Here is a 25,548-nt window from a genome sequence, read left to right as displayed (position 1 = left end):
TTTTTCTTAAAATTAAGGAAGGTATTAAAAGAGAGAAAGATCGCATTAGGATAAGAAAAGATTTACAGGGATTAAAATCGCTCAGTCACAAAAAATGTGTTTAATTTATATTTTAATAGTTAATTTGAAATGAGAATAATTATAGGTTGCATATACTTTAAGCATGGTGCATTTTTTATTTTTTCCAAGGATTTCATCAACAAGTTATGCGGCAAGGATTATTTCCGACAAACTTCTTTCATTTCTCAACTAATTTTCAAATCTAGAGAATCCCATTTAGTATCTGTCTAGGTACATGAAATTTCACTGATAAAGTCAATAAAGAAATTTTAATTTTTCGAAAGTCTCGCTCGAAGAACAGTTGTTGAGAGGCATTCAAAAATTGAACCTATGATCAAGTAGTACCACATTTGGTCGATTACGAATTTAATAAAGCAAATTCTACTGTGTTCTATCATGAGAGGGGTATCAGAAACAGCCGAAACCTCTCCCCTGGTTGTGTTTTCGAACACCACGGGGAGCTTTTCTATTTATCGAAAAGGAGGGCAGTTTATTTCGGCTATAAATCAATTGTCTATGCATGCGATGCATCAGAATGGCTCGATATGCATTCAGTATGCATAAAACGGTCCGGGCCAGCTCTCGCGCGTCCCAAACCCTATTTCCACTGGCACAGCACACCTCTTCCACTCTCTTCCGCTCTACCCTTCATCCACCCCCCGCCTTGTTATATATCGCGACTGCTGTACGACAACGGGAGTGTGTGTACCCGTGCGAACCACTACACAATTTATCCGTGCTATTTCGTCTTCCGGTGCAAGGATTTTTACTTCTATGAACGTCACGTCAGTTCAGGGACGCCACAAACTGACGATTCATCTCGTTTTCCGTACTTTCACAGGAAATAGGTGACGTTAACCATGATTAACAATCAAGTTTGGTGAAGGTCTGGAATCGTGTCGTGATTTGGTTTCGTGGCAATGTATTTTATATTTTGTATTCTGATTCTGTAATTTGTGCTTTGGAAGTACCTGTTCTCTATTGTCAGTGATTAATATTATAATAAAATATTAAAATTTTGCACTAATATGAGTATCAGTTTTCAAATTTTTTAAAACTAGGCACGCATGGCAGCTTTAACTGTTAATACATAACTGAAATTATTATACACATACCCTCAGAATAGGCTACATACTTGCTAAAGAGTGAATGTTACACTAGTCAGGAGAAATGTCTAAGAAATAATTAAGCACAAAATTTAATTAATAAACTAGTTACCACTTCCTTCAATAACCCACCTCGCAACTGATCAAATCCACCAATATTCCAGAAAAGTGTTTTCTGAAATGGCTACTCATGCCTCAAAATTCCGCGAACCCGGGCAATCCATCAGAAACAAGCAATAAATTTATCTCTTCTTTTCTATGAGTCGTACATTCCCTTCAGTTTCACTGTAGTTAAAGCAATGTTTATACGCAAAAAGTACATCCCTCGAAAGGCAGAAACACAATAGAAAGTTAATCCCCCGTTCGGGAAGCACAAAAGCCGACCAAGCACCCTTCCACATCTTCCTCTCTCGACCCACGCGTCCCTTCACAAAGGAAACCTCGTCGGAGGCTGCACATCCGGAGGGTCCTGAGCGACGCAAGAAGCGGAGAGAAAAAAGTCACCGCTTCTCGGAGGATAAGATTCCTTGGATCTCCTTCGGCGAGGATGCACGCGTGCAGGCGCGATATGAGAGGAATGACCAATGTGTTCTCGATGACCATTTATCACGAGGGCTCGCTGACGCCTATCGGTTCAAAGATTCCCGATCAACGAAGACGAAGAGGAATCAGATTCTAGCTACCAGCGGAGGATCGATATTTTTATAAGATGCGCGCCGAGGCGTGAATTATGAGGATAATAACGAAAGATAGGAGTAACGTCTCGTCTGCACCATTGGGGACACATGTCAGCCGAACGAATCGGCCACTGGGCCACGGCTGTACATCATCTCGAGCAAACTGGATCTCGATGGCATATCTGGAATTGCGACTGGCGTCCTCCCTCGCGCCCTGCCCCTTTTTGTCGTAGGTCCATGCATCTTCTATGTCCGCTTCGAAACGTGGTATCACGTCCTCTGGGACAATGCCTCGGCGCGTTGTAATTGCCTAGCGATCATTGTTGTTTTTGCATACGTATAGCTTCGGATGATTCTCTGTCCTTGGTTTATGATACAATTAATGTCGCTGAGGAATATGGAGAATGAATCCCACCGATCGAGTCTTTGTACCTCGTCACGTTTCTTTTATTATTTCCACTACCTCTAGTTTTATGACATTGATCTGCTCTACCTACACCTCGCGACGAAAGTGATGGAACTTAAAGAAGGACATTTTTCAGGGAAAGTAAAAGACAGTAAGCAAAGTTAATTGCTTGAAAAATTAGATTTTAGGAAGCAATGGTTAAATTTATGACCGTATTTATTACTTATGCTTCTTGATAATTTGTCCCTTGTTAGTATTGGATGCTTTTGAAGATTTTCTACATCACATAAAACTAAATGATTTCGAATTTTTTCTGTTATTATATTTACTGTATTTATATTGTATATAGATTTATTATACATATTTATATTTTGAAGTGCAGTTACTAAAATTTTTGGCAATTAATAGAAGGGTGTTTATAGAACTTTTTCAGGGTTTTAACTCAAGAATTAGGTTTCAATAACTTTAAATATGAGATTAAATGTTTAGTATGTTTCCAACTACTACTACTCATACATACAAATTTTCTCTTTGTAACTGTATTTTAAATGATGAACATGTCTTCTGGATCAGTTCGTATAGGGGTTCACTGTACTATGCATTATCAGATCCGCTGGATATGTCATCACACAGCGAGTTCATAACGAAGAACCCCGTTTCTAAAACCAGTTCATGTAGCAGCATGTAGTCCCACTATTGTCATCTCAAAAATAGAAACTTGAGTACGCGATCAAGATTCCTCAGCTCGTCCTTTAGATAATGTAGTTTCTCATTTCACATTCTAAATGGATTCTTGAATTAAACGAGTTTATGGAAGTTTTTTCCAAGTAATAATAATAAGAATAAAACTAAGCAGGAAAGATAGACATACAGATCTCGTAAAAGTCTCCTAAGTAGGTTTAGACTGGGTAGACTTTTGTAGAATCTGTTATAGATCTTTGCAAAACTATCAAAGGTACCTTGACCGCAGTAAGACAATCTTTATTAAATCTACAAAGTCGACTCTTACTGATTCTATTGAAGTCAGGTTTGTTATAGAGTACTTTTGTACACTCTGCAAGAGACTTCAATAACTGCAGTTGAACATCTTTCTCTGTCAAAACTACTAACTATCATGTATTACAGAAACCTGACAAGATAAATACAGAGTTTTATTTCAGGCACTGCAAAGCAAGCACAACGATAAAAGTAATACAAAGTTTACATTCTGTCTCAAATGAGTAATGATTTTTAAACAAATTTTCTGAGAAATTATTTGGAGATGGAAAATAAGCGTAGAAAGTAGTATCCTGTATATTCGTAATTAATTGTACGTCTATTTACATTCTTGCAAGTACAGTGCACTTCGATGACATTATTTATGAAATGACCTGATATAAACTACTTATAAAATATTAATTTATGTCGACACAGTGCATTCAGCAGAACCATTCTTCCCTCCAACATCGTAGTAATACATGTCTATTATTCTTCTCGTCTAGATAAACCCTAATAATAATCGATTGTCACGTATACACTGTCAGCGAAGTCTAACCCGCTCGACTAAAAACCTTCACACAGTAAAGGTACAAATACTGAAAATTGCACGCCTAGAAACCAACTCAAAGAGCTCTGAGTATGACTTCCAAGTGACGATTATCTTTAAGTGGCCTCTGTTCCAGTAATGTCGATTTCACGAAGAAACCACATCTATTTTCGCTAGGAACCCGCGCAGACCGCGATAAATATGAAGAACTCAAGTTTCGAGACCGTCTGCGCCGTGATGTAATTTAATGTACACCTGTGAAGTTTCGCGCTTAGCCACCGTCGCCAGAGATTTGTATTTGGGTTAGTATCCGTGGAAACTTCACGGACGACTTCTAGGAACTCCATCCGCCTTGCTACTGTTTTATTCTCATTGTTCAGAGCAGTGGCGGCGTTGATACTAGGTTCTTTCTTTGCTTCTGGCTAGGTCTGGTTGCTTTAGTTAAAGATGCACAGAAACGAACAGATAAGCTTTGAATCTATAGACGTTGTTCTGAAAAGGGGTGGTTAAATTTTGGAAACGTGGTTTACTTGTTTTCATATTTTGACCACGTATTTCGTGTAACTTTGCTTGTTCTCGAGAAATTATCTCAGAAATCTTGTGTTGTAAGAACTGTTCACATGTACTATACATATTATGTTATACGTAATGTTATAATTTCTCGTTTTTATCAAATCTATTTGTTTAGACGTTATTTAATGCGGTTGCTCCGCGATTTTCAATTTTTATTTACTGATCGGGGTTCTAGACATTTCATGGCCTTTAAACGCAGTGGTTTTCATTAAAAAATTACCTAACACATTATAACAATTACATTTATCTTGCTGGGTTCAAATGACTCATGTTAATAATTAAAAAGAAAAAAGTGTAATATTTTTTCTGTCGATAAATTCTGTTGTGTATATAATTACACCACTTTTCTCATTCAAAAATTTCCCTTTTTTGATACATCAAATAAGCATTTTCTTTGAAATATGCACTGAAAGACTATTTTTTTAAAATCTAAACCACATTCTAATAGCATTACCCTCAATTTTTAACTACATCGGTTAAAACATGAAAAAGTTACAATTTTTTCCACAAAACTGTCTTTTTGGAGTTTTTTTGTACACATCACTTCGTTTGTTAATTTTTTTTTTATCATCGAAACATATTCCACAATATTGAAACTATATTCCAAAAATTTTGTAATCGAATATCACTGTTATTTTTTTAACAGCGGCTGTTTGAGAATTGTCACAACCGAAGGTAACGAGCATCTTTGGTGTTTTAAAACTTTGGCGTAAATGAATCCTCTTTTTGGACTATTTAAGAGCAACTGTGGTTCTTCAGGATGTTTTTTGTTGTAACAGAAACAGAAAGTATTTAATAAGCACTAAGGTTGAAAACTTGAAAATTTGTGTCTTTCAATATTTGAAAATTCGGAAACTGCTACATCCGAAAACCTGGCTTGAAACTTTGAGAATTTGTATAATTCAATATTTAAAAAGTGGAGAATTTATATGTTCTACTATTTCAAAACTCGAAAATTCGAGTATCGAGAAAGTTCAATGCTGGAAACCTTGAAAACTGAAATGTTTAAATATTTGAAAGCTCGAAAATTTGAAAATCTGTACAGTGTGTTCGACGACAGGTGTCAGAAACTTTACAGAACGATACTACACGTTAAAATAACATGACAATGCGCTTGAAACTTCGTTTTTTCGTTGATAACCCAAATTATTGATTATAAAAATTATTAATTGTTAAGAAAAGGCGTAAAATATGCATGAAATGTGTATGTCTGACTTAGGAGTTTTTCTACCGCTGACATGCTCTAGCCAAGTCAGATACTGTGAAGTCAGTGGAAGAAATTCTACGTCAGACATATTTGAATTTTCCCCCTTTTTTCAGCGAACTAATTCTGAAACGAAGTCTTAAACATAACTTTGTTATTCTTTTATTAATTTGAATATTTGAACTATGAAAACTTTAATATTTGATTACAAGAAAATTTGAATATTTGACCGTGGTTATTCTGACTCTATTGCAGAAACTGATTCGAAAACGAGCACAAAGCTCAGAGTAAAACTCGAATTTTCATTCAGAAGGTATAGGTGAACTTTTATTGCCAAAAGTATTATATCGTTCAAGCTGTTGCGAAGTTTGGAAGTCAACTTTCGTGAACTATCGAGCCAGCGTGTAATCTTCGTCATCCCGTTTCTCCTGCTTTTCGATCGTGGCGGGGTAGGATATGCGGATTAAAGGTGAAAACTTCGTGATCCTTTGAACAGCGCGCGAGGATTCTTAGCGTGAAACCTGGACGAGAAGGCAATGCATGTTTCCGCCCATAAAAGTCGATACATGAATCAAAAGAGGTTTTTATAAACAAGAAAACACAAAAAAAAACCGATTTAATTATTTCTATATGTATCAGCCAAAATAAAACTGTGTACTCCATTTTGAACTCAGCAAATGAAAAATCACTCAGACGATACTAAAATACTGCCTCAAATATACAGTGGCAGACAAAAGAAAGTTTAGAAACTCATTTTTAAGATAAATTTGTGTCTTGATCATTTAAATTTATTTTCTCAAAGTCGAAGATAAGGTAAATCGGAAGAATAATTCCAGGGGAACCTGAGCGTCCATCGAACTTGTCCAAACAATACTGTATTTCCATTGAAGGTATAAAAATTATTAAATATACCCAATAATATAAAATATCTAAATTAGTTACTGTGTAATTTATTATAAATACACTTAGAGACTATTACACTGGAAACGAAAAGCATTTAATGGGGTGAACAGTGGTTCTCACAGTTACCTCTGTGGTGCGTTTTCAGAGGATGAAGTTTTTCACAGTTGAAATTGCACACTACGGGGCTTAAGTGGTAACTAGAAACGACACAAAGCATGCTTACCTAGTGCAGAGGCTACCGTAATCAAGAGGGCGGTTCCTCCAGGGTGTGGGGCTCATTCATTGCACGATGGTCCAGGAACTGACCCCTGCAAATATCTCTAATGTGGATATCTCGGGAGTACAATTTTTGTTAATCGAAACTTGCGTTCGCGCTATCCTGGATAATTTATTATCAAAATTCATTTAGAATTGGATTTGTCCATTATTTTTTTCTTATTTTATATATCTGATAAATGGAAGGAAAGTGTAAATTTGGGTACCTCTTACGTGTTTACAATAAGTACAATGAAAGACAAAAAAAAGTTTGAAATGCAAATTAAATGAAGCAACATGCTGCTTTTATAAAATAAAATTATATATGGGCTATTTATGGTGTACAGAATATGGGGCACCCCAGAGTGGATAGATTTTATCAATGTGAATTAGAATATCTATTAGAAAAGTGATGAATAATCATGTATACAGAGATCGATTTTATACTTTCTTTTGTTTGTATAATCGCAAAATTAATTAACAATCAACCACCAAAATAATTCAAGGTTAAATCATTTGCTCTAAATATTAATTTTACGCAAATAATACACAGGTCAGGTTTAATAGCTTTCGCTTGCTAGTTAGCAAATACATATTTCAATCCACGTATTTCTATAAACTCTGCAGAAATAATAATCGAATAATCAAAATAATCGAGTCGACTCAAATCACATTTCTTTAACCTTTAAATAGCAGGTTCAGAACCGTGCGTGAAACGGTCCACTTTGCATTATCGCGCGCAAACGTACCGTGCATAAACACTGTGCATTGCTGCATTTGCTTCGATGAACGTAAGGTAAACAGCGCGAGAAAAATAGCCAGCGATTAGCGTGGCCTCATCTCGCATTTCCAAGCAGAGTACACTCCTGAACCAGGGCGAGACAAATTGTCCTGGAATAAATTTAATCGCGATAAGATCGGGTCGGGGGAGGGTTTTTTTTTTTCTCGCGAAAAGATATACAGGAATTTTAACGAGCCACCAAAAATTTGTCGCCTCGCCAGTGCTCTCCTCTGCTTCTCTTTCCTCCCCTTTGTTTCGCGTCCTTTTTTCGACCAGCTGGCAAATGGTACCTGCAAATCTTCAGGCGTTCGTAACACGTGCGGCCGACAGTGAATTGTACGTGCATCGTTCATGCATATGTATTTGCATAATAGACGATCGTACTGCCAGGCTATATGTAACTGCGACACGTGTACGGCGAATAAAAAAAGCGTTGTTTAAGCAACGTATCATTAGCTTTTAGGTCTAATGATTCTGACCTAAGCGATTCGTGAATATTTTAAGGCTGGTAAGGTTGCGAGATAGCTGTTTTACCTACTTTCAGTTACTTGTTTCGTTTTATTAACTGTAATGCGCTTTTAACAAGAAGGATGCTATTACTCTGCGAGATTCAAAGACCGGTAATTTAATTTTTTTGTTTAGTTTCAATTTGTAGCAAATTGATCATTTTTGTGGGTACTAAAATATTCGTTTTAATTGATGATTTTGTAAAGAGATTTGAACATTTTTTGATTCTTTAGTTCTTTGAAGTATGGTAAAGTTGAAGGTGTTCTTTTTAATATATAAATATGTATTTTTATACCACTTTAAAAATTAAAGTTACTTGAACCACAATTCCCTAGTAATTAAAATAAATTTACTGTGTTAAATAGTGTAAGAATAAAATTTCTGTACAACGTGTGATCCCTTATTTTCTAAAAGTGCATGTTTCAAAGAGTTAATGTAAAATCTAAAGTGGATATAAAAGTATGCAGTCCAGTACCATAAATTTATTTAAGAATTTATTTAATTTAATCCTTTAGGTTGCCGTAATCTGGGTAAGGTTATTACCAGTCACGTTATTTTTTATTGTGTAACATTTTGAAATTTGTTTTACTTATATACTAGTAACACAGTTACAGAGTTTTTCTTTGAGGACCTTTTATATTTCGTCATTTCAGATAAGAGCCTAGCCCTCATTTACACATTATAGCGATCCTCTGTCGTTTGCACAATATTTAAATGATATTTACTTTTCAATCCTTACCGCGATATTGCTTCCCATGGAAGAGAGAGCTTCTGGGAATACACATTTTCTTTCGAACAGAATCCTCAATAAAACTCTGACTGTGTCCACTTAGTGTTTGATAAAAAAGATACCTTGGCCTTTATTATTGGGAATCATTAGCATTAGTATGCATTGGTATTTGTCTTTCCTAATTAGAAACTAAATGCAAATTAGTTTGTCAGCAAACTAGCTCGTTATTAGAGTCAATATGTAGATTTATAGAACTTATAGAACTTAGTTGAAACAAGTTTATACATACACGTTGAAACTTTGCATAATGTTTGAAATTTACATTAATCACAAACAATTTACATCTGCTGTTAGGTAGATAAAATTGTTCACATTCATAGATATACATATAATATCCGTATTAGTATTTCAGTTTAATATTCGTAATATTTGGAGTACTTTTGTTGTACTATAATAAATTAAATTCTTCAAGATTGGTTTTCCTATTATTTTCTTTTATTTGGCCAGTAATAAAATACGTACTCATTTACATATTGTTTAACGGTAATATCAACGCAGAAGCCTCATCGATGCGCCGTATCATTTTTCCAGTATCTGTATCGGATATCTGAACCATGCAGAAACGCAGTGATTTTTTTTTCAACAACAAATGACGCTGCATTTTACGCTTTTAATTTGCAGCGGCCAGATCGAAACCAAAGATACCGTCCGAACCAAGATTCGAGCACGATTTAAAACCGCATTTCAATACCGCGCATTTATTCCCGCACACTCCGAGCGGAATCTGCTCTTTGGATCGTAACAAATTTAATACGCGAGAACTGTCAGGAAAGCTTCACGCGTGATTGCGATAAAATTCAATACAAGCGCGTAAAAAACCGTCCCCTGTGATAAGAGATTAATAGCTGGCGTAACGATTTTTTTTTTTTATAATTGAACGATTCAATGCGAGGGAGGGTTGTCCAAATAATATTTATGAGAGTGCATGTTTGTATCAGTAACGAAGAATGGACTACCTTGTCACTTTTCCTCGAGGAAAAATATGTCAAAATAATATCTTCTTCGGAGTGTAATAGAAATATGTTTCTCATCTTCGTGAAGCAATTTTTGCTTCTTCAAATGGTTGATTTCGAATTAAATTCGCGTTAGTTTTTACATGAACTGACTACATTCGTATATATAATCGCACTTTTACTAGAAACCAGTCATAATTAGGAAACACGAAACACTTCTTGGAAACAGTGAAAAGAAAAGCACTAAATTTGTAAAATTACGTAGTTTCGACATTATAAAACATATATGTTAGTTAAAATTTGCTAAAAAATGTATTATTTTTAATATTAAAAATGTATTATTAAGTTTGATAAAATCAGAACCTTTATTGTCGAATTAAAAAAGTGAAACAATCACTTATATTCAGACTGTTATCGTATATTTATAATTCATAGCTCTAACATCTACTATCTTCTTCCCTTTTTCTTGGTTACATAGTCTGTCTAAAATACTCAATCAATGAAAGTGAATTTATCTGAAAAACAAACACAGTAGCTTTGATATTGTGATTGCGACATGAGAATTTAATTATATCGTTTTATAAAGTCTGTTATCGTACTTACTTGCTTTCAAACACCAAATTCAAAATTCACATCCAATTTTATTGCACAAAATTGTTTTTTTTTTTTCTTGAAATTTCGGATATTTCACCAAAGCTTCTAATTTAATTATTAATTGACACTTGCTTCACAAAAGTATTTATTTTGATTATCTATAAACGAGAAAAACTAATAAGCACATAAATACTGCTTAAATAAATCAAGCTATAAAATAAACTTAACAAATTAGACTGAAAACACATGAAATATATTACTATTTTAATCCAAAATACACAGTCAGAAATGAAAGACACAAATACGTAATCTCTACCTCTATAACCTGTCAAACGTCACACACGGCAAATGAAAGTCACACCACGTTCCGAATGATCACAGTAATTTCAGAAGAAATCGATAATCTATACGCGAATACTAAAAATAACATTAGTAATTTATAAACATTTTTATTTACACAAGTCCAATAAAAATGCATTTATTAAGAAGTTTCGTGCTATAATTCATACTTGGCGCGAATGTCTGTGGAAACTTCCGATGTGTTGCCAATAGCTTCGATAAAGCAAGGTTACTCCTACTTTTTCGATAATCCATACATTAATTTCAGTAATAGTTACATCAATATGTAGATGCAGGTTCATAGAGTTATAGTTAATCAATTTCTGTGAAAAAAACATCTTCTAAAATACTTTTAAAAAAGCTCAAAATTTTAACATCTCTTCTTTCTTCACTCGTGTATAGATAGTCTCGGCGAAAGCCTCTCGCCAGTTCATTCCCACTACTCGCGGTGCGAATGTACTTGGCGCGAGTCTGGACCGAGACTCCTGATTCTCGACAAAGAATTTAAAATTTCTCAAAATGGTTTCAGAAATATATTAAATGTTATTCACCAATCATACATAGTTTTATTATTTTATGACAGTATATATAACTGTGGAGATAAATTTTTCAACTGTTTAAAAGTTGACTACTAATCATGAGCTTTGGTAATAAAAATAAAATTTTGACAAAAAGTGGACTTGATCAGTTTGACATCTGAGCAGCTCATATGAGAACTAAAATTAAGTTACAGTTGCTAACAATCTACACAGTTGAAGCGACTTTAAATATTCTAACCAAAAGAAAAAGTTCTGACTTGCGATCGTTCGATCATTTCCCTCTAGATGAAATCTAGAAAACGGAGGATCCATAGAAGCCCAAGGAAGAATGCAGACGAAGCGGGGCTATTCGAGGGACTAAGAATCTCCAAATTAATGATCCTACGTGCTTAAACGACGGCAAAGAAAAATGACGGTTCCTCTGATGGCCTCTTCTCGCTCGTTACACTCTTCAGCCGATCGCTGGGACAGTCTGAGCTTCTAAGCGAGACGAGATCCACGAGGGAAGCGAACGACGTGAAGGAAGATCGCGAACGCTCCGTCTGCTTTTTTCTTCGGCTGCTTCGTCCCGGGCAAACGAAAAAAGTTTATTTGAACGAGTTATCTCATCGAGATAAGGGGCGAGAGACAAAGGCGCGAGAAGTGCCTGACGCATACAATTACAGGGGTCAGGAGGTGCGACGTGAAAATGGTCAGGCAGAGTTGTTCTTATCTCGCGACCGTGTATTAGGGAGGACAAAAAGAAGTTTAGTCACTCGAGGAAGCAGAAAATCGCTGGGGAGAACGGTCCTCTGCTCGCGCGAATGCCAACTTTAAATTGTGGCAGTTCCTTTTATCGCCCCTCGTAACCGTTAAAGAAGTGTCCCGACTTCAAGCGACACCGATCCCTCTTTTCCGCCCTTTTTATTTACCTTGCACCACGACTTAGGGGTGGGTGTCCCGGCATAGAATCTGTAAATCGTTGAAGATGGCGTTTGTTAAGTCTGACTTTAAAAATACGTAGTACAGCGTTGCCTTGATAAGGGCTCGTTGGTATACTTACGTTCTGTTGGACATATTTTTACGCTTCGTCCTAGTTTGTGAGATGACACAAGTGAGTTCAGAACCTACAATGATGCACAGAGTCTGTAAAAATGTAACAGAGACGCCTCCAATGACCTTTATGAGCAGAGAGAATCAAATAGATAAAATATAAGATTGAGAATCAGACACAGGAACTATACTCATTCGTACTTCTTTACGAAAACAAACCCACCTTTTTGGTGATTTATGAAAACACAAAAGTTGGCCGAATATTTCCTAGTTAATTAATTATCTCAGATACGATATTGAAAGAAAATGATATAATAGGTATTTCTAATTTATTAGGTGTCTTACAGCAAGAGCAATCCTGTAAGACTTTGCATCTTTTTAAAGCATGTCGAACTTTAAATTTTAGTCGCATAAGTCGGACTCAAGATTTAAAGTATCGAAAAATCATAAATGTGACTACTTTCTGTGACTTTATTTTAAATTAGTATGAATAATATATTCTTTAAAAATTTATGAGTAGCATCAGCGTGTAATTATAGAACTTGGAAAATTTGTTAAACGCATTTGTCGATTCGTAATCAAAGGTTCATGGTAGCCAGGGATATTTGGTGTCTGCGGAGGTTGCGTTTCTGCAACTGCTGCCAGTGGTCAAACTCGACGAATTATTCACGCAGCCGCAGTAGTACACACACGTGATATTTCAGATCTGGTCAAACATTCTGCTATAGTATATACTGGCGAAACTTTCAATGCATCTATTAAACCTAATGAATTCTTAGTTTAATATTCGACAAATAAATAAATTGTACTCCATAATGTTGGAGCTAATTTTTTAATTTTACCACAATTGTAAGTCTTGCTCGTATATTAAACTTAATATTACTATTGCTATTGGTCAAATTTCGACACTCTTTTTGGAGTCTGCCAAGTCCAGAAATACCAAATACCGATGTTTAAATTCTGTACGGATGAAGATGTGCGTGTACGTGCGCATGCATGAGTCACCTAATGTTTATACCTCAAATATCTTTGTTGTTTTTAAAGATACGTCAAAAACCTTAATGACGAAGTTGAATGGTTTAATGGAGCTCACACACTCAAAAAAATTTCTGTTTTCCTGTAATTTTTTTTAGACATATCAAGATCACCCTCATTTTTTAAAATGGCACTATCTCTTTTTAAACACCTACAATGATAGTCCTTTTCATTAGGAATTTAATGATTATTATTATTGAAGGTCATTGTTTCATAAATGTTCGAAATAATGGCCGTTTACGTCGATACATTGCTGTAAATGGGCTCTGAAGAATTCTGTGATGATACGCTGATGCATATCTTTAACTGTTGCTGGAGCATTCATGTACACGGTCTCTTTTAGCAAACCCCACAAAAAGAAATCCAGCGAATTCAAATCAGGCGAACGTGCTGGCCATGAAACAGCAATTTTAAAGAACAACAAAGATATTTGAAGTGCAAGCGTCAGGTGACTCATCGTGTATATGTAACATACGTATGTATTACGGATTATGGCATCTATTTTGTTTTATGTCTCTGGATTGGGTTATCATAATTTCATGAAATTTGGTATGGCAGCTTCAGTATATGGGAAATTGATGCTATTCAATTTTAAAAAACTTTTGGTCAGGACAGAGGGGGATATAAGGGCATGAGATACCATATCTCAAATGAGTTTGAAGGTGTAGAGAATTTTTACTATTGATAAATAAATTTTTCTCAAATACCTCTCTTTTCACTTTTAAAAATAAGAGTACTGTGTTCTGATAATAAACTACTTTAGATTCGAGAAAGTATCGCAACCCCGTTTCAAGTTTTCGTTGAAATGAATAGAATGCAGACTATATTTTCGGGAAAATTTGAAATGAAAGTTGCAGGCTGAAATTTCAACTGCTTAAATTCTCAAGTCTTCAAACCTTCAAATTTCTCTAAATTCAGTTCTTCATCAGTATTCTGGATAACTTGATCTTGTTCTCCACATGGCCATGCTGCAACTTAAAATTTTCACATCTCTCAAATGGTTGAATCGCTTGATTTACAGTCTGCCGAAAATCCTCAGACTGATCGCATCGAAGACTATCATTTACACACTCGCGATAAGTTACAATTGGCCGACAGCGTTCACGGGACCAAACGATCAATCACCATAGCGCTAAGAGCCGTTTTTTTTCGCGCTGCTTTCTCGGGGGCACTGGAGGACTTCGCCGGAAGTTTCCTGGCAGGTTTAGTGGCACACGGAATAACGCGGAGGTTTACGACGCCGAGAGAAAAGTTTGGGTGTATTAGCACGGCGAAACGAGTTGTGCGAGTGTTTCGACTCCGAGTCTTGTCAAGATCAGTCGTAAAAGAAAGGACTGTTTGAGGATCTTGTTCGTTGCGTTTGCGCGTACAAGCTAAGACGGTGTTTTCTAACATACAGAGGCGATAAAACGCCCCTGCTCGCGAAATAAGCATCGAAAATGGAAGAATTTCATTATTTTGCGCCTGGGTTCTCGTTCTGCGAAGGCGCTCTGGAAACAAATGGTTCGAGGAGAGACTGAATCCCCTGGGGCATGAAATTGAGCGTTTTTAAATTTCTTGAAATCATAGAAACATCTTCCATTTGTTAAATTGAATCTGTTGAATCATATTCATGCAATGTTTCTTATAGTTTTTTCTTCTTCTTTTTTTATTGAAATCATTAGGAGGTGAAAATATTTGGTTATGGCATAAGTACTCTCATTGAATATTAGTTTATTTCTAGGAAAATCTATGTTTACTGTTATATCTAATCACTGATACTGAGACTGCTATTTTCTATGTTAGTATTTGATCTTTCAGATAATGTTTTAGCTCCTTCTTTCGAATAGATGGGTATATCTATTCTTTTGAATCAAAATGTGAAATAAGAAACAATATTACTCATGGAATAATTTAACAGATGTATTTGAAAGCAATTGTGAGGAATATTAAGCTTATAGGTTTAGTAGAAATAAAAATATATTTTAATAACAACACTGTGATATCTACATAAAAATTTTCGAATACCGTTCAAGTTACAGACAATAAATCACAGAAATATTTAACTTATTTCAGATATGTGTAAAAGGTAGAGAATGATAATTAGCCATGAAACTTTTTGTCAGTTTCAAAATTTCGTACTTTGTATTTCTCATTTCTAAATCTTTCTAATTTATTTCTACATAGAAGATGTTGGATAGCGTTCCCTGTATGTTAATTTTTCAAACCAATTTCACAGAGCCAGAGATGAATGTTTCGAGTCGTGAATATACTAGGTACACGAATTTCAATTATTATAAAGTTTACTGATGTTTCACAATAATAACATGATTTAAATTCGCAGCTACAACTTACCAAAAGTTGATATTAATTATATAAATTACACATATTAAAGGTATCACATGTTAAATTAAAGTTAATTAATTTAATAAGGAGTATTATGGAACTGAATTTAATGCATTATCATTAACATAACTGGATATTTTTCTGTTTCAGGTAAGACATTACATATAAATTTAAAGGAAGGTTTCGTGAAACATGATTGCAGTGAATAAAATGGTGAGTGTTTCATTTCAATTGAATTTCGAAGAGTTTATAATTAGAGTCGAACAAATATGGTAATCGGAAACGATTTTATGGGGCAATTTATTGTGTTTGTTTTCACAATTAATTATAGAAGCAATAGAAGATTTCAAATATCTTGGTGTGAAATATGGTTACATGGATTGAAACAAATACAAAAGGCAGTAGTAATAGCTAAAATTTCTGATGGTACTCTCGATTTCGAAATGATTAATTACATTAAATGTTCTTCATTTAATCGTTATTACTAATAGATACTCAAATTCAAATTAATACAGAATTTCAATTCTGTACTATGGACTAACCTATCATTATATTCTTTTTTTTTTCAAGGGAAAAGCTTCGTTAATCATATCTCCTTTTCTTAAAAGTAGGTTTAAATTTTATCTTGTAGACTTCAACTAAGCTATAAATTAAAATTTGATGAAAATCGTGAAATTTCATCTCATAGCAACAGATATGTCTTTACAGCCGGCAGTTCCTCGTAATATCGATTCTAACTTGAATTCCTCCGATCTACAATTCTCACGGAGGTCGAAATAACCAGCTGAGAAAGGTTTAAAACAAAATCCACAAATGCAGTATAAAAAGAATGTAATACTTTCTTTCCTGTCTCAATCATCAATTTTTACATTTCAAAACTCTGTTCAACCCTGCACTCTTTCAAATGAAATTTTCCCCCTCTTCCTTGTCTTCTTCTGCTCGAGCATCCGTTTTCTCCCGAAAATGTTCGCTTTACGAGAATTTCGCCGTTTATACCTCCCTTCTTTCATTCTGCGCGTCAATTTCCCATTATCCTCTTTCTCTCTCAATTAGGGGCGCACACGTGCGCACGCACGGGGATCGTTATCCTCTGACGGGCTTTTCGGGGGTACTCATGCCTCATAGAATTTATACGGTCTTCCGCATCAGCACTTTGGGACATTTTGCAGATTAGGACGTTTCGCGAGCCGCCAAGGCGAAACGAAACAGCAGCTACTTTGGATTCATTAAAGAGACCCTTCCTATCCCATCGGTCGCGCGCACGCACGCGTGTCTACCCCCATCTCAACACCAATCCCCTCGTCCCAATTTCCTTCTCAGACCAGCAGAGTTGAAACCCCGTCGTCTGTCTCTCAATCCTGAAATTTCATAAATATCATATTTTTAATAAGAAATTTTAGCTTCGTTTCCTGAGAAATATTCATCATAAAAAGGGAATTGAAAAGTTAGTGAATGATGGTTTCTTTATACAACATTAGGCATTAGTAAATAAGTGTCCTTTAAAGCGGGAGATAGTTCAGAATTAGAATGAAACTGAACTTTGAATTATTGTTATGCACAGACGAAAGGAGTTGTTGGCGTTGTTGCGAATATTAATTATTTTTATAGCTACCAGTTTAAGCGAGGGTGTATGAATTTAACGGATTAAGGGCCTGCAGGTAGTTCGTTGAAATTTTAATCAAGACTTTTATGTTGGCACGGGTGCAGTACAATGCAGAGGCACGCAAGGCCGAGTCTGTTCGTAACAGGCAGCATCTACTAGCCGCGACTTTTCCTCGTAAAATGCATATTGGATATTTTTATAGTGGCGGTAAAGACCCTTCGAGGGCGATTAGCTGTTTTTAGGGAGCATCAGCTTCAAGGGGAGGTATCTCACTTTCGGCAAATCCAGCCACTTTACTCTTGCGAAGGAAGGGGAGTGTTTGTGTTGCCTGAAGTAGCATCGCTTGTGTACACGGAAGTGGATGGTTAACCCCTTGCTGCTGAGCTTTTTTTAGACTGTATAGTGGGCTGGAGAGGAATTTTTGTGCGATGAGTCTGTTATGCAGATTATAATAATGTTTAGAAAACAACAAAAAGGAAACATGCACAAAATGTGGCAGTAATACAATACTTCGGTTTCAATGAGATGTAGAACTCGTGTGTCGACAAAATTTGAAGAACTCAACACAATAAAATAAAATTTGAGCATGTTCTCTTAACATGTTCTCAACCGCCGTTTGGGAAGAAATGTCACATGTGTGACGTTGGTCTCTGAGAAAGAACTAGGATGTCACTTATACGTAGTAGGTAGTACGTGGTACTGAATGTGTTACTATACAATGGCTTAAATGCTATTATTTATTATGTATAATTGAGAAGGAGTCTTATTGAACTACACAGGGGTTGGAGTCTCTTGATTTAGTTATTAATTTATTAGCTTTTTGGAATATAGGAATTTGAAAGAAAAACAAAGACTCTAGTTACACAGAAATTTTATTTAAAAACAGAAAAAGAAAGTAGAACACATTGTAAACGTACTTCGAATAATATTAATATTTCAAGGTGAGAAGAAACACATCTCAGTGTGCACATAAGATACTAAACAGGGGGAACAGTTTTTATCCCACTATGCTCTAAAGAGTTAATACGTGCAATTGCTTGAGCTAATAAGTATACAAGGATTTAAAATGCATGTAAGGCCTGTTCCACTCAGATCAGTTACATTCGCGTTTCTTCCGTGAGACTTTTTTCTAGCTCTGTATAGTAGCTTTCAAATGTCATGTAAGTGGTCGAGTCGGTCGCTTCAGCAACTATACCATCGTTGCTTATCACTTCATAGCAACATTCATACGTTTGGTTATGGTTTATGTAAGCTGAATGATGGTAGAAAGTAATTTGATTTTAGTTGCTTACAATAATAATCAAAGTTTAGATTGTATTTTGTCTGTTTAGTAATGGCATATATTTTTTGTGGTTTAGTTCTTTTCATAAATTACACATTCTTGAATTTATTTAATTGTCACTTGAATGATGCTACAATATAGAACCATAGAACTTTATTAGTGACATTTCTTGAAGTGGACAAAGATTTGATTAATAATGGTATATTCTATTTGTTTTCTTTCATTTGATATTTCTAATTGTTCAAGTTTTATATAGACAGAATATTATTTCACTAAATTCACGAATGTGATACAATAGTTTCACTCACAAACACAGGAGGACGTTAACAAAATGTAACTGAAATGTAGCTCTCAAGACGCAAGTGCTCTCGCTTCAGACGTCTTATCGATTTTCGCATCGATCCGCTCACTCACACACTCCTCTGCCGCACATACACATATATACCACTGTCACTCTCACTCACACCAGCCTCGCTGCGACGAGCTGTTTCCAATTATCTCGAACACTAATAATTTTATGAAACTTGTATCGACTTCTTAAATGCAGAGGCGAATTAGTATCCTTTTAGTAAACCATGACTGTGTTAAGATTGCAAAAATTAGTTACTCTTTAATCACGTCTTCTCATAAACTTCATTTAAATAAAATCTCAAGCAGATCGAAGCTCAGCTACGCTAAATGATCGTAAAGTGAATAATTATCCTAAGTGGCTTCTCATTTACGTTAAGATTTAACTAAATTTCCCATCTCTTTCCCTCATATAAAAACGAACTACACAGTCTAAAGGACATGTTTTATTCTCGCAAGATTGCCAAACAGTTCCATCTTGCTACCGTTTCATTCGTAACGCCGCCGCGCTTTATCCGCAAAATATTTCGCGCATTTATGTTCGCCGCACGTCCGACGTCTTAATCAGTCGCGAATACGTGGGTGAGATTGGATGATTTATTTTGTGGTTGTGGTCGCGGCAGCTGAGAAAAGGCAAGAAGATGAATTCATTTACTGTTTCAATATTCCGCGTTGTTTGTACCATGGTTAAGCAGAGGAATCTGTTACTCAATCTGACAAGGGAACATTGTGAAGTGTAAATGTCTGATTTTGATGAAGCTTGGCATGTTTGTAGATTAGTTAAAAATATTAGACACGTGTTTCTTTTATCTGCTGGTATCCATATTAAAGGAGGTGGAAAACACATTTGGTTTAATATCTCGAAAACTGTTGCGTCTAACAAAATGATATAAACGAAGCGATTGCATATTTTTCAACGATGAATCCATCGATGTAAACAGTCTTTGAAAATATCAATTTGTTAAAATAATATATTAAGAAAATAGCATATTTTAGTTTTCCTTGTTGATTGATCTTATTACAAATTTATACGTGAATACTGTGAAGTAAAACACAAAATACGAGTAAAATGGCATTTTGAATTTTTATGCTATAAACATAATCATAGCAATCCTAGTTAAACTACATTTTGTGCGAAATTGAGCCCTGAAACGAGTGACTTTATGAAAAACATATATCTTTATAATGCTTTCATCATTGTATTATGATACATGTTGTTTATTGTTCGCTAAACGTATAAATAGTAACACCGCTAGCGAATACTTGCAGCGTCTCGCTTTTGTTACAAACAATTCGACGGGTTCAGGGTCAGTTCAGATGAAAATGTAACAAGTAAAGATGGTATATAAATCATTTCTCATCAATAATTATTTATCATATTGAAACAATAAGTGTTTCACTACTAAACATCATCTAATTGAACAAATTTACAAGAAAGTCCAATAGCCGAGTTTTCACCCCTTTAACATGGATATAGGCAGATAAAAAAATATTTGTGTAATATTTTTGGCTAATCTAGAAACATGCCAAGTTTCATAAAAACTGGATATTTACACTTCGGGATGTTCCCTTGTGAACTTGACACGCAATACATATTTTTATTTGCATACTAAACTAGTAGTTTAGTTCTACAACTGCAAGATTTTGCATACACATGCTTGTTCAGTTGCGCGGGTAATGTTATTTTCAATTAATATTTATTCTCAATTCGATTTATGAATCCTTTGGTCGAGCAGAAAAATTGTAGCATGAACAAAGACTAATTTGTTCTTGGGTCTAACCATGGAACCAGTAGCCATTATTGCAGCCGAGGTGTGGCTTTATTGGCCACTATTACTGTCGCAACGAGAGCTATTCTTTCCCGATCGCCTTTGTATGGCGCACTGTAAAGCGAAGTTTATTTCCCGTACAGAGTCGACAGTACGTGACCACCTTTGGCTCACTAATATCAGAGTCCTTTATATGCTGTGATGAACAAAGGTGAGATGGAAGCAAAGGGTAGAGGAGTACGTGACGAAAAGTATCAAGTCCTGAAGGATAGCAGAGTATTGAAAAGTTATCTTTTCAATAGAACGGTTCGATTGAATGTCTTCGTTCCCTACGCTGACGTTTTTGGTAATGTGTGGCGCTGTGGGGAATTCTAAATTTGAAAGAAACTGAAAATAAGACGCTTGAAAGGTGTTGTGTACATGATCAGTCAAATATCGAGGTCTGAAAGATGGGAGCATCTATTACAACTTGAAGTAATACTTTCAGTTCTGATTTCAGAAGGGAAGTTGATTTTAGTATAAAGAAGTTTTAGGTGTTGTTTTAACAACGAGGGATGCATATTTTTGAGAGCAGCTTATGTGTTGGTAGGTCAGCTATAAGTATAATAGTCCAAAGATTTGAATGTAGCAACGAGATAATAATGAAAGAACACTGTGTTTTATTAAAACTATAATAGAAGCTTTGCAGTCTTTTTTATGATACCCACATTTGCTAAACTTAACGTTAGAAACGCGGCTTTAAGTAAAACAGAGGATCGTTATCACGTGTAAGAGATGCGGTTATTTAATAATTTGAATAAAAAAGTTAGATCAGCTGTTCTTCTTGTAGGTAGTAGATCAATCTTAATTCTCAGTTAGTATCATATTTATTAGCATTATAGTTCATTCTGGAACATAATACATTGGGTCCCGTGTGGACCATCGGTTGCCCATGATAATTGTCATCAGCAAAATTATCTTCAACTGTATAAGCATATTTTGCAATCTAAAATTGAAATATGACGAAACAGTTGAAAGTGAAAACTAAATAATTGAGTAAAATTGTTATTCTTCTATTATTAAACATGACTATTTAATTTTTGAAATAGTTTTCAGAGTTGTATCAAGAAGCTGAAATTCTGGCACGATACGCAAAATGTTAAAGTAAGTCACAATATTTCAAAGTTAGCAGAAAATACTAACTTGTGGAAGTATAGTAGTCCTGGTCTACGGAAATATAAGATACTCAGTATTCTGACTTACCAAAATACAGGATACAGTTTTGAAAACTGATCCTATTTGAAAATATTCAACCCTTGCCAAGTCTCCTTCTCAGTTAACCTAATATTTTTTCACAAAACCATCAGCAAAACCTACTGAAACTGTTATTCAAAATTAGCAAACCAGAGGGTCGAATACTAAGTTCCCAAGGAATCTGTTGACAGGTTTACAAAAGCTTCTAACTTGTCCGTTCCAGCAGTAGAATCAGTCATTGTTTGTCAGGCAGGCGTTAGCAGCACGCTTCTTAATTACTGACGCGAGCAGAACCGCGAAATTATGGCGGGCAAAATGCGAGGTCGTCGGATGGCTGTGTGGGATAGGTGCGCGCGGGTGTTCAGGACGAAACGAGGCCTCGGCGGAAACGCTGTCTTAGCTCGGCTGTTTCCGTGTTATGCACCAACAGTTCAGGTTGCGTTTAATCAACTGAGCATCGCAGCTGAATTGTGCGGCTGCCGGTTTCTGGTTTCGTCCGCACGGGTGTGACGTCTCCTAAACCTAGGCGGAGCCATGCATCCAAGATGGATTAAACTTTTGAGATATATGCCACTTGTTCTGGGTACGGTGTACGTACCAGCTCGCAGCAGGGAGGAGAGAATTAATTATGTTGGGTTCCTCGTACGATTTAGCTTGCCAGCTGGAAATGCTTCGTATTAGCACGGTGACGCGTTTGATTGCTGATGGAGACTGTACCTTGCTTTGAGATCATTATGAACAGTCGGGAGCAATAGTCTCTGCGAATAGGCTGTGTTGTTCTACGTTTTGAAGGTAAACGTACACTGTACAAATTTTCCAGTTTTCATTTTTGTCCGTAATTATTTTGTAATATTTTCTGTAATATTTGTGACGTTTGAAGTTTTGAACCTCAGCTGTATGTTATAAACTTTCATTTTATTATGTTCTTGTTTCTTGAGAGACAAGTTCGTTTGTCTTAATTTCTTTCTGCTAAAAATATAAATTTGATCTGCTAGATTTTAATATAAATTCAAATTTTTTTGAGAGTATGACTTATGCCGATTCTGTTTTGCTTCGTAGCCATAGATACGAGGTTTGGCAATTAAATAACGAGACTGGCGTGAGAAATGTGATTTATTGCAAATAAAGTTACATTTAATTTTTATCCTCTTCAACATACTCTCCTCCCCTATCTATACATCGCTGCATACGTGTCTTCCATTGTCTAAAACAATTCTGTAGCTCATCAGTTGTCAGCCTTTTCAACAACTCTGCCGTTTTTGATTTTATATGTTCAACAGACTGAAAATGTGTTCCCTTCAATGCACTTTTGCCTTTTGGGAACAGATAAAAGTCACACGGTGCCAGATCTGGCGAATACGGAGGATGATCAAACATAGGAATGTGCTTGTCCGCTAAAAACTGCTTCACAGATAGGGTATTGTGGGCTGGTGCGTTGTCCTGGTGCATTCCTGTTCTTCATCCTTTACATTTGTCAGATCTCGCACTGTGTGACTTCTACCTGTTCCCAAAAGTCGAAAATGCATTGAAGGGAATACATTTTCAGTTTGTTGAACATGTAAAAATAAAAACGGCAGAGTTGTTGAAGAGGATGACAATTGATGAGCTACAGCATTGTTTTAAACAATGGAAGACACGTATGCAGCGGTGTATAGATAGGGGAGGAGAATATGTTTAAGGGGATAAAAGTTAAATGTAACTTTATTTGCAATAAATTACACTTCTCACACCAATCTCGCTATTTAATTGCCAAACCTCGTATATGGAAAGGTACCTATCGTTAAAAGCTAATGGAAAATTTATTTTGTTTCTATAGAAAAAGAAAACCCATGAATATTAGAATCAATACACTTCTTGTGCGATGTGTTCTACTTTTGATGTTTCAAATATTTATCATATTTTAAATATGAGTATTTAAAGCCGCATTTCATTGTAGTTTTTAAAATGCTATTAGAGTCAGAGAAGTTTGTCAGAGAAGTTGTACTATCAGAAGGGAAATTAAACTATTTTTATCATAAAATCTATCAAAATGAAACAACATTGCTGAAAAATTTCGTTTAGTATACTGTCCTAACTCGTTAACATACCTGAGTCTGGCCGCATACTGAGTAATTCTACTTACATCACTTATTTAACACATAAGTGATCTTCGAGGAAAATCCAAAGAAAGCTTGTCCCACAAAATATCTTCATTATTTCTACATATTGTAATTTTGCCTACGCAGAAATCATAGTTTTATTTTACTTATCAAATATGCTCACTTTTGCCAAAGTAGACTCACTTATATAGAAGCACACCATCTGATTAAAGCCTAAAAAATGTATGATGTGGTCTTTTGACATCAAATCATTTTGATATTATGAAAGTCGCATTATTTTTGTTTTGTTTTAAGGTATTAACTTCTAATATACCTAATTTTGTCCTAAATGTAATCCCGATAATAAAAATAGTTGTGTTGAAGTACGTCGTTTAATTATGGAAGTTGGCAAATGAAAAGGAAATAAATGAATTTACGGGCAGTCGCGAAACTTAACGCAATTAGAGCAGATTGAGGAAATGAATTTCAATTTGGTCCTCTTTGAAACGCCGGCTGATTCAAGAGACTTTAAATGGATGGGAAGGCTGACTCTTCAACGAAAATCTTGGAATCTATTGTTTTCCGTGAGAATAAACTTTCTTTTCCGTCCTCATTTGCGCCCTTATTGTTGCTAGCATGGGTCTTATCTTCTTGCACGTTTCATTTGAGACTATCGACTTCGCCCCGCGATAATACTATCTCTTTCCCACCCAAGTGTTCAAGGTGCAACCAATTTAAACTTAGCGAATAGCTACGGCATTTTCACTGTCTACGCCGTTGCAACGAAAAGTTTTTCAATTTCGACGGGAACTTTTAATAAGGTAAATATGTAACTTCCACAGTATGCATGCGCCATACACATTTTCCACGCGTGCACCACGATTAACGCTTCGACTTTCTGCCGTCTGAACATCCTGCAATATTACTTAGCAAATGCCTAGACAATAGCCCTTACGAATATCTTCAAAATTAGTCGCCTTTTGCTTCGTTTCTAGCACCGTCATAAGATAACTATCAGGGCAGAGATATTTGAAGAGGGACTCGTTACCTCGTTGTAATCTCATTAAACGTTCCTTAACATAGGATAAATAGTTCTTGAATGTTTTTCAAAAGAAGTAAATCTAATAATATGCTCAATCTGTTCCTATATCATGAAATTACTATTGTTAAAAAACATTAATCTTGTCGTAATGAACACCTTCACAGTTTGAAACTCAAAGAAATTAGGGTCTTTTACAATTTATTTCATTTTGAAGAAATTAATAAGTTTCTCTTCTTTTTACTGTATCTATTATTCTTACACTAGAATATTAGGAATACATACGTACATTATATATTAGGACGTGTCAAAAGTTTTAACGTAAAATTGTCACATTTTAAAACAAGCATCTCAGTGTTTTGAAATTTTAATATTTTTCAAAGTCTCAAAAATTAATTTTGAATCTTTTTAAATTTCAATATCTCTCAGAGTCTCAGAAAAGTATTACCTAATCTCGGACGTTAACATAATCTAATTTAAGTCAGCAAAAGCCCAGTTGCTATAGTAACGAAAGTTTCGTTGAGAAACACTCCCCCGTTCCGTAGGAAACATAACAATAATTATGTCGTTTAGAGGGCTGGCGACTCAACGG

At 35.4% G+C, this 25,548-nt stretch overlaps 1 protein-coding gene and 1 non-coding gene across 4 annotated transcripts in view; both read left to right on the top strand.

Moving 5' to 3' along the window:
- The window catches only part of Mib1 (E3 ubiquitin-protein ligase mind bomb 1), a 506,537-nt gene that overhangs the window by 175,692 nt on the left and 305,297 nt on the right, over positions 1 to 25,548 (top strand). The gene's annotated exons all lie outside the window — the stretch shown is intronic.
- On the top strand, positions 6,670 to 6,837 carry LOC143185342 (U1 spliceosomal RNA). Its single transcript, XR_013002897.1, has one exon. It is a non-coding gene; the product is annotated as a U1 spliceosomal RNA (small nuclear RNA).

This window comes from Calliopsis andreniformis, chromosome 10 (assembly GCF_051401765.1).
Source record: "Calliopsis andreniformis isolate RMS-2024a chromosome 10, iyCalAndr_principal, whole genome shotgun sequence".
NCBI classification, from domain to species: Eukaryota; Metazoa; Arthropoda; class Insecta; order Hymenoptera; family Andrenidae; genus Calliopsis; species Calliopsis andreniformis.
The sequence above is the reverse complement of the archived record's forward strand: the minus strand, read 5'-3'. Positions and strand labels throughout refer to the sequence as shown.